Raw genomic sequence first — 13035 nt, forward strand, 5'->3', positions numbered from 1 at the left:
TCATGGAATTCTCTGGTCTTACCATGTTCCCCATTACCCAGGGGCAGCAGGGTTGGTAGAATGGTGGAATTGCCTGATGAAGACTCAATTATGCTGCCAACTAGGTGTCAATACCTTGCAGGGCTTGTCCAGTGTTTTCCAGGAGACTGTGTATGCTCTGCAACAGTGACCACTCTTTGGTGCTGTTTCTTCCATAGCCAGGATTCACGGGTCCAGGAATCACAGGGTAGAAACAGGAGTGGCACTACTCACTATAACTCCTAGTGATCTACTAGAAAAACTTTTGCTTCCTGTCCCTACAAGCTTAACCTCTGTTGGTCTACAAGTCTTAGTTCCAAAAGGAGGAGTGCTTCCACCAGGAAACACAGCAATAGTTCCATTGAACTGGAAGTTAAGACTGCCACCTGGCCACTTTGGGCTACTTATGCCTCTGAATCAATAGGCGAGGAAGGAGATTTCTGTCCTGGCTGGGGTGATTGATCCTGAATATCAAGGGGAAATAGAACTGCAAGTACACAATGGAGGTAAAGAAGAGTTTTCCTGGAATACAGGAGATCCCCTAGGGCATCTCTTAGTACTACCATGCCCTGTGATAAAAGTCAATGGATGAGACCATAGTACGGGAGATAAAGGAAATCAAGAAGACCCTAGAAGAGCATAAAGAAGACATTGCAGGAGGCGGGGCAAGATGGCAGACTGGTGAGCTGTATGTTTTAGTTACTCCTCCAGGAAAGTAGGTAAAAAGCCAGGAACTGCGTGGACTGGACACCACAGAGCAATCTGTCTTTGGGCATACTTCATACAACACTCATGAAAACGTGGAACTGCTGAGATCAGCGAAATCTGTAAGTTTTTGCGGCCAGGGGACCCGCGCCCCTCCCTGCCAGGCTCAGTCCCGGGGGAGGAGGGGCTGTCAGCTCCAGGAAGGAGAAGGGAGAATTGCAGTGGCTGCTCTCAACGGAAACTCATTCTACTGATTCAAACTCCAACCATAGATAGACTGAGGCCAGACACCAGAGACTCTGAGAGCAGCCAGCCCAGCAGAGAGGAGACGGGCATAGAAGGAAAACAACACGAGAAGCTCCAAAGTAAAAGCAGAGGATTTTTGGAGTTCTGGTGAACACAGAAAGGGGAAGGGCGGAGATCAGGCCTTGAGGCGCATATGCAAATCCCGAAGCAAGGCTGATCTCTCTGCCCAGGGCACCTTTCCTTAATGGCCCTGGTTGCTTTGTCTATTAGCATTTCAATAACCCATTAGATCTCTGAGGAGGGCCGTTTTTTTTTTTTTTTGTTTTTTTTTTTTAAATCCTTTTTGCTTTTTCTAAAACAATTACTCTAAGAAGCTCAATACAGAAAGCTTCAAAGAATTGAAATTTGGGCACGTCAAGTCAAGAGCAGAAATAAGAGAGCTCTGAGACAAAAGGCAATAATCCAGTGGCTGAGAAAATTCACTAAACAACACAACTTCCCAAGAAAAGGGGGGTGTCCGCTCACAGCCACCATCCTGGTGGACAGGAAACACTCCTGCCCATCGCCAGCCCCATAGCCCAGAGCTGCCCCAGACAACCCAGTGTAACGGAAGTGCTTCAAATAACAGGCACACACCACAAAACTGGGCGTGGACATTAGCCTTCCCTGCAACCTCAGCTGAATGTCCCAGAGCTGGGAAGGGGGAGCAGTGTGAATTAACAGAGCCCCATTCAGCCATCATTTGAGCAGACTGGGAGCCTCCCAACACAGCCCAGCAGCCCAGAACTGCCCTGGGGGGACGGCACTCACCTGTGACATAGCACAGTCATCCCTCAACAGAGGACCCGGGGTGCACAGCCTGGAAGAGGGGCCCACTTGCAAGTCTCAGGAGCCATACGCCAATACCAAAGACTTGTGGGTCAGTGGCAGAGACAAACTGTGGCAGGACTGAACTGAAGGATTAGACTATTGCAGTAGCTTTAAAACTCTAGGATCATCAGGGAGATTTGATTGTTAGGGCCACCCCCCCCTCCCCGACTGCCCAGAAACACGCCCCCACATACAGGGCAGGCAACACCAACTACACACGCAAGCTTGGGACACCAATTGGGCCCCACAAGACTCACTCCCCCACCCACCAAAAAGGCTAAGCAGGGGAGATCTGGCTTGTGGAGAACAGGTGGCTCGTGGACGCCACCTGCTGGTTAGTTAGAGAAAGTGTACTCCACGAAGCTGTAGATCTGATAAATTAGAGATAAGGACTTCAACTGGTCTACAAACCCTAAAAGAACCCTATCAAGGACAGCAAATGCCACGAGGCCAAAAACAACAGAAAATTATAAAGCATATGAAAAAACCAGACGATATGGATAACCCAAGCCCAAGCACCCAAATCAAAAGACCAGAAGAGACACACCTAGAGCAGCTACTCAAAGAACTAAAGATGAACAATGAGACCCTAGTACGGGATATGAAGGAAATCAAGAAGACCCTAGAAGAGCATAAAGAAGACATTGCAAGACTAAATAAAAAAATGGATGATCTTATGGAAATTAAAGAAACTGTTGACCAAATTAAAAAGATTCTGGACACTCATAGTACAAGACTAGAGGAAGTTGAACAACGAATCAGTGACCTGGAAGATGACAGAATGGAAAATGAAAGCATAAAAGAAAGAATGGGGAAAAAAATTGAAAAACTCGAAATGGACCTCAGGGATATGATAGATAATATGAAGCGTCCGAATATAAGACTCATTGGTGTCCCAGAAGGGGAAGAAAAGGGTAAAGGTCTAGGAAGAGTATTCAAAGAAATTGTTGGGGAAAACTTCCCAAATCTTCTAAACAACATAAATACACAAATCATAAATGCTCAGCGAACTCCAAATAGAATAAATCCAAAAAAACCCACTCCGAGACATATACTGATCACACTGTCAAACATAGAAGAGAAGGAGCAAGTTCTGAAAGCAGCAAGAGAAAAGCAATTCACCACATACAAAGGAAACAGCATAAGACTAAGTAGTGACTACTCAGCAGCCACCATGGAGGCGAGAAGGCAATGGCACGATATATTTAAAATTCTGAGAGAGAGGAATTTCCAGCCAAGAATACTTTATCCAGCAAAGCTCTCCTTCAAATTTGAGGGAGAGCTTAAATTTTTCACAGACAAAGAAATGCTGAGAGAATTTGCTAACAAGAGACCTGCCCTACTGGAGATACTAAAGGGAGCCCTACAGACAGAGAAACAAAGACAGGACAGAGAGACTTGGAGAAAGGTTCAGTACTAAAGAGATTCGGTATGGGTACAATAAAGGATATTAATAGAGAGAGGGAAAAATATGGCAAACATAATCCAAAGGATAAGATGGCCGATTCAAGAAATGCCTTCACGGTTTTAACGTTGAATGTAAATGGATTAAACTCCCCAATTAAAAGATATAGATTCGCAGAATGGATCAAAAAAAATGAACCATCAATATGTTGCATACAAGAGACTCATCTTAGACACAGGGACACAAAGAAATTGAAAGTGAAAGGATGGAAAAAAATATTTCATGCAAGCTACAGCCAAAAGAAAGCAGGTGTAGCAATATTAATCTCAGATAAAATAGACTTCAAATGCAGGGATGTTTTGAGAGACAAAGAAGGCCACTACATACTAATAAAAGGGGCAATTCAGCAAGAAGAAATAACAATCGTAAATGTCTATGCACCCAATCAAGGTGCCACAAAGTACATGAGAGAAACATTGGCAAAACTAAAGGAAGCAATTGATGTTTCCACAATAATTGTGGGAGACTTCAACACATCACTCTCTCCTATAGATAGATCAACCAGACAGAAGACCAATAAGGAAATTGAAAACCTAAACAATCTGATAAATGAATTAGATTTAACAGACATCTACAGGACATTACATCCCAAATCACCCGGATACACATACTTTTCTAGTGCTCACGGAACTGTCTCCAGAATAGATCATATGCTGGGACATAAAACAAGCCTCAATAAATTTAAAAAGATTGAAATTATTCAAAGCACATTCTCTGACCACAATGGAATACAATTAGAAGTCAATAACCATCAGAGACTTAGAAAATTCACAAATACCTGGAGGTTAAACAACACACTCCTAAACAATCAGTGGGTTAAAGAAGAAATAGCAAGAGAAACTGCTAAATATATAGAGACGAATGAAAATGAGAACACAACATACCAAAACCTATGGGATGCAGCAAAAGCAGTGCTAAGGGGGAAATTTATAGCACTAAACGCATATATTAAAAAGGAAGAAAGAGCCAAAATCAAAGAACTAATGGATCAACTGAAGAAGCTGGAAAATGAACAGCAAACCAATCCTAAACCAAGTAGAAGAAAAGAAATAACAAGGATTAAAGCAGAAATAAATGACATAGAGAACAAAAAAACAATAGAAAGGATAAATATCACCAAAAGTTGGTTCTTTGAGAAGATCAACAAGATTGACAAGCCCCTAGCTAGACTGACAAAATCAAAAAGAGAGAAGACCCATATAAACAAAATAATGAATGAAAAAGGTGACATAACTGCAGATCCTGAAGAAATTAAAAAAATTATAAGAGGATATTATGAACAACTGTATGGCAACAAACTGGATAATGTAGAAGAAATGGACAATTTCCTGGAAACATATGAACAACCTAGACTGACCAGAGAAGAAATAGAAGACCTCAACCAACCCATCACAAGCAAAGAGATCCAATCAGTCATCAAAAATCTTCCCACAAATAAATGCCCAGGGCCAGATGGCTTCACAGGGGAATTCTACCAAACTTTCCAGAAAGAACTGACACCAATCTTACTCAAACTCTTTCAAAACATTGAAAAAAATGGAACACTACCTAACTCATTTTATGAAGCTAACATCAATCTAATACCAAAACCAGGCAAAGATGCTACAAAAAAGGAAAACTACCGGCCAATCTCCCTAATGAATATAGATGCAAAAATCCTCAACAAAATACTTGCAAATCGAATCCAAAGACACATTAAAAAAATCATACACCATGACCAAGTGGGGTTCATTCCAGGCATGCAAGGATGGTTCAACATCAGAAAAACAATCAATGTATTACAACACATTAAAAACTCGAAAGGAAAAAATCAATTGATCATCTCAATAGATGCTGAAAAAGCATTTGACAAAATCCAACATCCCTTTTTGATAAAAACACTTCAAAAGGTAGGAATTGAAGGAAACTTCCTCAACATGATAAAGAGCATATATGAAAAACCCACAGCCAGCATAGTACTCAATGGTGAGAGACTGAAAGCCCTCCCTCTAAGATCAGGAACAAGACAAGGATGCCCGCTGTCACCACTGTTATTCAACATTGTGCTGGAAGTGCTAGCCAGGGCAATCCGGCAAGACAAAGAAATAAAAGGCATCCAAATTGGAAAAGAAGAAGTAAAACTGTCATTGTTTGCAGATGATATGATCTTATATCTAGAAAACCCTGAGAAATCAACGATACACCTACTAGAGCTAATAAACAAATTTAGCAAAGTAGCGGGATACAAGATTAATGCACATAAGTCAGTAATGTTTCTATATGCTAGAAATGAACAAACTGAAGAGACACTCAAGAAAAAGATACCATTTTCAATAGCAACTAAAAAAATCAAGTACCTAGGAATCAACTTAACCAAAGATGTAAAAGACCTATACAAAGAAAACTACATAACTCTACTAAAAGAAATAGAAGGGGACCTTAAAAGATGGAAAAATATTCCATGTTCATGGATAGGAAGGCTAAATGTCATTAAGATGTCAATTCTACCCAAACTCATCTACAGATTCAATGCAATCCCAATCAAAATTCCAACAACCTACTTTGCAGACTTGGAAAAGCTAGTTATCAAATTTATTTGGAAAGGGAAGATGCCTCGAATTGCTAAAGACACTCTAAAAAAGAAAAACGAAGTGGGAGGACTTACACTCCCTGACTTTGAAGCTTATTATAAAGCCACAGTTGCCAAGACAGCATGGTACTGGCACAAAGATAGACATATAGATCAATGGAATCGAATTGAGAATTCAGAGATAGACCCTCAGATCTATGGCCGACTGATCTTTGATAAGGCCCCCCAAAGTCACCGAACTGAGCCATAATGGTCTTTTCAACAAATGGGGCTGGGAGAGTTGGATATCCATATCCAAAAGAATGAAAGAGGACCCCTACCTCACCCCCTACACAAAAATTAACTCAAAATGGACCAAAGATCTCAATATAAAGAAAGTACCATAAAACTCCTAGAAGATAATGTAGGAAAACATCTTCAAGACCTTGTATTAGGAGGCCACTTCCTAGACTTTACACCCAAAGCACAAGCAACAAAAGAGAAAATAGATAAATGGGAACTCCTCAAGCTTAGAAGTTTCTGCACCTCAAAGGAATTTCTCAAAAAGGTAAAGAGGCAGCCAACTCAATGGGAAAAAATTTTTGGAAACCATGTATCTGACAAAAGACTGATATCTTGCATATACAAAGAAATCCTACAACTCAATGACAATAGTACAGACAGCCCAATTATAAAATGGGCAAAAGATATGAAAAGACAGTTCTCTGAAGAGGAAATACAAATGACCAAGAAACACATGAAAAAATGTTCAGCTTCACTAGCTATTAGAGAGATGCAAATTAAGACCACAATGAGATACCATCTAACACCGGTTAGAATGGCTGCCATTAAACAAACAGGAAACTACAAATGCTGGAGGGGATGTGGAGAAATTGGAACTCTTATTCATTGTTGGTGGGACTGTATAATGGTTCAGCCACTCTGGAAGTCAGTCTGGCAGTTCCTTAGAAAACTAGATATAGAGCTACCATTCGATCCAGCGATTGCACTCCTCGGTATATACCCGGAAGATCGGAAAGCAGTGACACGAACAGATATCTGCACGCCAATGTTCATAGCAGCATTATTCACAATTGCCAAGAGATGGAAACAACCCAAATGTCCTTCAACAGATGAGTGGATAAATAAAATGTGGTATATACACACGATGGAATACTACGCGGCAGTAAGAAGGAACGATCTGGTGAAACATATGACAACATGGATGAACCTTGAAGACATAATGCTGAGCGAAATAAGCCAGGCACAAAAAGAGAAATATTATATGCTACCACTAATGTGAACTTTGAAAAATGTAAAACAAATGGTTTATAATGTAGAATGTAGGGGAACTAGCAGTAGAGAGCAATTAAGGAAGGGGGAACAATAATCCAGGAAGAACAGATAAGCTATTTAACGTTCTGGGGATGCCCAGAAATGAATATTGTCTGTTAATTTCTGATGGTTGTAGTAGGAACAAGTTCACTGAAATGTTGCTATATTATGTAACTTTCTTGGGGTAAAGTAGGAACATGTTGGAAGTTAAGCAGTTATCTTAGGTTAGTTGTCTTTTTCTTACTCCCTTGCTATGGTCTCTTTGAAATGCTCTTTTATTGTATGTTTGTTTTCTTTTTAACTTTTTTTTTCATACAGGTGATTTGAAAAAAGAAGGGAAAGTTAAAATAAAAAAAAAAAAAAAAAAAAAAGATGTAGTGCCCCCTTGAGGAGCCTGTGGAGAATGCAGGGGCATTCGCCTACCCCACCTCCATGATTGCTAACATGACCACAGACATGGGGGACTGGTGGTTTGATGGGTTGAGCCCTCTACCATAAGTTTTACCCTTGGGAAGACGGTTGCTGCAAAGGAGAGGCTAGGCCTCCCTGTATTTGTGCCTAAGAGTCTCCTCCTGAATGCCTCTTTGTTGCTCAGATGTGGCCCTCTCTCTCTGGCTAAGCCAACTTGAAAGGTGAAATCACTGCCCTCCCCCCTACGTGGGATCAGACACCCAGGGAAGTGAATCTCCCCGGCAACGTGGAATATGACTCCCAGGGAGGAATGTAGACCTGGCACCGTGGGACGGAGAACATCTTCTTGACCAAAAGGGGGATGTGAAAGGAAATGAAATAAGCTTCAGTGGCAGAGAGATTCCAAAAGGAGCCGAGAGGTCACTCTGGTGGGCACTCTTATGCACACTTTAGACAACCCTTTTTAGGTTCTAAAGAATTGGGGTAGCTGGTGGTGGATACCTGAAACTATCAAACTACAACCCAGAACCCATGAATCTCGAAGACAGTTGTATAAAATGTAGCTTATGAGGGGTGACAATGGGATTGGGAAAGCCATAAGGACCAAACACCACTTTGTCTAGTTTATGGATGGATGTGTAGAAAAGTAGGGGAAGGAAACAAACAGACAAAGGTACCCAGTGTTCTTTTTTACTTCAATTGCTCTTTTTCACTCTAATTATTATTCTTGTTATTTTTGTGTGTATGCTAATGAAGGTGTCAGGGATTGATTTAGGTGATGAATGTACAACTATGTAATGGTACTGTAAACAATCGAAACTACAATTTGTTTTGTATGACTGCGTGGTATGTGAATATATCTCAATAAAATGATGATTAAAAAAAAAAATAAAATAAAAAGATGCTTAACCTTTAAAAAAAAAAAAAAAAAAAAAAAAAAAAGAAGACATTGCAAGACTAAATAAAAAAATGGATGATCTTATGGAAATTAAAGAAACTGTTGACCAAATTAAAAAGATTCTGGACACTCATAGTACAAGACTAGAGGAAGTTGAACAACGAATCAGTGACCTCGAAGATGACAGAATGGAAAATGAAAGCATAAAAGAAAGAATGGGGAAAAAAATTGAAAAAATCGAAATGGACCTCAGGGATATGATAGATAATATGAAACGTCCAAATATAAGACTCATTGGTGTCCCAGAAGGGGAAGAAAAGGGTGAAGGTCTAGGAAGAGTATTCAAAGAAATTGCTGGGGAAAACTTCCCAAATCTTCTAAACAACATAAATACACAAATCATAAATGCTCAGCGAACTCCAAATAGAATAAATCCAAATAAACCCACTCCGAGACATATACTGATCACACTATCAAACACAGAAGAGAAGGAGCAAGTTCTGAAAGCAGCAAGAGAAAAGCAATTCGCCACATACAAAGGAAACAGCATAAGTCTAAGTAGTGACTACTCAGCAGCCACCATGGAGGCAAGAAGGCAGTGGCACGACATATTTAAAATTCTGAGTGAGAAACATTTCCAGCCAAGAATACTTTATCCAGCAAAGCTCTCCTTCAAATTTGAGGGAGAGCTTAAATTTTTCACAGACAAACAAATGCTGAGAGAATTTGCTAACAAGAGACCTGCCCTACTGGAGATACTCAAGGGTGCCCTACAGACAGAGAAACAAAGAAAGGACAGAGAGACTTGGAGAAAGGTTCAGTACTAAAGAGATTCGGTATGGGTACAATAAAGGATATTAATAGACAGAGGGGAAAAAATATGACAAACATAAACCAAAGGATAAGATGGCTGATTCAACAAATGCCTTCACAGTTATAACGTTGAATGTAAATGGATTAAACTCCCCAATTAAAAGATATAGATTCGCAGAATGGATCAAAAAAAATGAACCATCAATATGTTGCATACAAGAGACTCATCTTAGACACAGGGACACAAAGAAACTGAAAGTGAAAGGATGGAAAAAAATATTTCATGCAAGCTACAGCCAAAAGAAAGCAGGGGTAGCAATATTAATCTCAGATAAAATAGACTTCAAATGCAGGGATGTTTTGAGAGACAAAGAAGGCCACTACGTACTAATAAAAGGGGCAATTCAGCAAGAAAAATTACAACCGTAAATGTCTATGCACCCAACCAAGGTGCCACATAATACATGAGAGAAACACTGGCAAAACTAAAGGAAGCAATTGATGTTTCCACAATAATTGTGGGAGACTTCAACACATCACTCTCTCCTATAGATAGATCAACCACACAGAAGACCAATAAGGAAATTGAAAACCTAAACAATCTGATAAATGAATTAGATTTAACAGACATATACAGGACATTACATCCCAAATCACCAGGATACACATACTTTTCTAGTGCTCATGGAACTTTCTCCAGAATAGATCATATGCTGGGACATAAAACAAGCCTCAATAAATTTAAAAAGATTGAAATTATTCAAAGCACATTCTCTGACCACAATGGAATACAATTAGAAGTCAATAACCATCAGAGACTTAGAAAATTCACAAATACCTGGAGGTTAAACAACACACTCCTAAACAATCAGTGGGTTAAAGAAGAAATAGCAAGAGAAATTGCTAAATATATAGAGACGAATGAAAATGAGAACACAACATACCAAAACCTATGGGAAGCAGCAAAAGCAGTGCTAAGGGGGAAATTTATAGCACTAAACACATATATTAAAAACGAAGAAAGAGCCAAAATCAAAGAACTAATGGATCAACTGAAGAAGCTAGAAAATCAACAGCAAACCAACCCTAAACCAAGTACAAGAAAAGAAATAACAAGGATTAAAGCAGAAATAAATGACATAGAGAACAAAAAAACAATAGAGAGGATAAATATCACCAAAAGTTGGTTCTTTGAGAAGATCAACAAGATTGACAAGCCCCTAGCTACACTGACAAAATCAAAAAGAGAGAAGACCCATATAAACAAAATAATGAATGAAAAAGGTGACATAACTGCAGATCCTGAAGAAATTAAAAAAATTATAAGAGGATACTATGAACAACTGTATGGCAACAAACTGGATAATGTAGAGGAAATGGACAATTTACTGGAAACATATGAACAACCTAGACTGACCAGAGAAGAAAGAGAAGACCTCAACCAACCCATCACAAGCAAAGAGATCCAATCAGTCATCAAAAATCTTCCCACAAATGAATGCCTAGGGCCAGATGGCTTCACAGGGGAATTCTACCAAAGTTTCCAGAAAGAACTGACACCAATCTTACTCAAACTCACCAAAAAGGCTAAGCAGGGGAGAACTGGCTTGTGGAGAACAGGTGGCTCATGGACGCCACCCGCTGGTTAGTTAGAGAAAGTGTACTCCACGAAGCTGTAGATCTGATAAATTAGAGATAAGGACTTCAATAGGTCTACAAACCCTAAAAGAACCCTATCAAGTTCAGCAAATGCCACGAGGCCAAAAACAACAGAAAATTATAAAGCATATGAAAAAACCAGACGATATGGATAACCCAAGCCCAAGCACCCAAATCAAAAAACCAGAAGAGGCAGAGCACCTAGAGCAGCTACTCAAAGAACTAAAGATGAACAATGAGACCATAGTACAGGATATGAAGGAAATCAAGAAGACTCTAGAAGAGCATAAAGAAGACATTGCAAGACTAAATAAAAAATGGATGATCTTATGGAAATTAAAGAAACTGTTGACCAAATTAAAAAGATTCTGGACACTCATAGTACGAGACTAGAGGAAGTTGAACAACGAATCAGTGACCTGGAAGATGACAGAATGGAAAATGAAAGCATAAAAGAAAGAATGGGGAAAAAAATTGAAAAAATCGAAATGGACCTCAGGGATGTGATAGATAATATGAAACATCCAAATATAAGACTCATTGGTGTCCCAGAAGGGGAAGAAAAGGGTAAAGGTCTAGGAAGAGTATTCAAAGAAATTGTTGGGGAAAACTTCCCAAATCTTCTACACAACATAAATACACAAATCATAAATGTTCAGCGAACTCCAAATAGAATAAAGCCAAATAAACCCACTCCGAGACATATACTGATCACACTGTCAAACACAGAAGAGAAGGAGCAAGTTCTGAAAGCAGCAAGAGAAAAGCAATTCACCACATACAAAGGAAACAGCATAAGACTAAGTAGTGACTACTCAGCAGCCACCATGGAGGCGAGAAGGCAGTGGCACGATATATTTAAAATTCTGAGTGGGAAAAATTTCCAGCCAAGAATACTTTATCCAGCAAAGCTCTCCTTCAAATTTGAGGGAGAGCTTAAATTTTTCACAGACAAACAAATGCTGAGAGAATTTGCTAACAAGAGACCTGCCCTACTGGAGATACTCAAGGGAGCCCTACAGACAGAGAAACAAAGACAGGACAGAGAGATTCGGTATGGGTACAATAAAGGATATTAATAGAGAGAGGGGAAAAATATGGCAAACATAAATCAAAGGATAAGATGGCCGATTCAAGAAATGCCTTCACGGTTATAACGTTGAATGTAAATGGATTAAACTCCCCAATTAAAAGATATAGATTCGCAGAATGGATCAAAAAAAATGAACCATCAATATGTTGCATACAAGAGACTCATTTAGACACAGGGACACAAAGAAACTGAAAGTGAAAGGATGGAAAAAATATTTCATGCAAGCTACAGCCAAAAGAAAGCAGGTGTAGCAATATTAATCTCAGATAAAATAGACTTCAAATGCAGGGATGTTTTGAGAGACAAAGAAGGCCACTACATACTAATAAAAGGGGCAATTCAGCAAGAAGAAATAACAATCGTAAATGTCTATGCACCCAATCAAGGTGCCACAAAATACATGAGAGAAACACTGGCAAAACTAAAGGAAGCAGTTGATGTTTCCACAATAATTGTGGGAGACTTCAACACATCACTCTCTCCTATAGATAGATCAACCAGACAGAAGACCAATAAGGAAATTGAAAACCTAAACAATCTGATAAATGAATTAGATTTAACAGACATATACAGAACATTACAACCCTAATCACCAGGTACACATACTTTTCTAGTGCTCACGGAACTTTCTCCAGAATAGATCATATGCTGGGACATAAAACAAGCCTCAATAAATTTAAAAAGATTGAAATTATTCAAAGCACATTCTCTGACCACAATGGAATACAATTAGAAGTCAATAACCATCAGAGACTTAGAAAATTCACAAATACCTGGAAGTTAAACAACACACTCCTAAACAATCAGTGGGTTAAAGAAGAAATAGAAAGAGAAATTGCTAAATATATAGAGACAAATGGAAATGAGAACACAACATACCAAAACCTATGGGATGCAGCAAAAGCAGTGCTAAGGGGGAAATTTATAGCACTAAACGCATATATTAAAAAGGAAGAAAGAGCCAAAATCAAAGA

This window comes from Choloepus didactylus, chromosome X, assembly GCF_015220235.1.
Source record: "Choloepus didactylus isolate mChoDid1 chromosome X, mChoDid1.pri, whole genome shotgun sequence".
Taxonomy (NCBI): domain Eukaryota; kingdom Metazoa; phylum Chordata; class Mammalia; order Pilosa; family Megalonychidae; genus Choloepus; species Choloepus didactylus.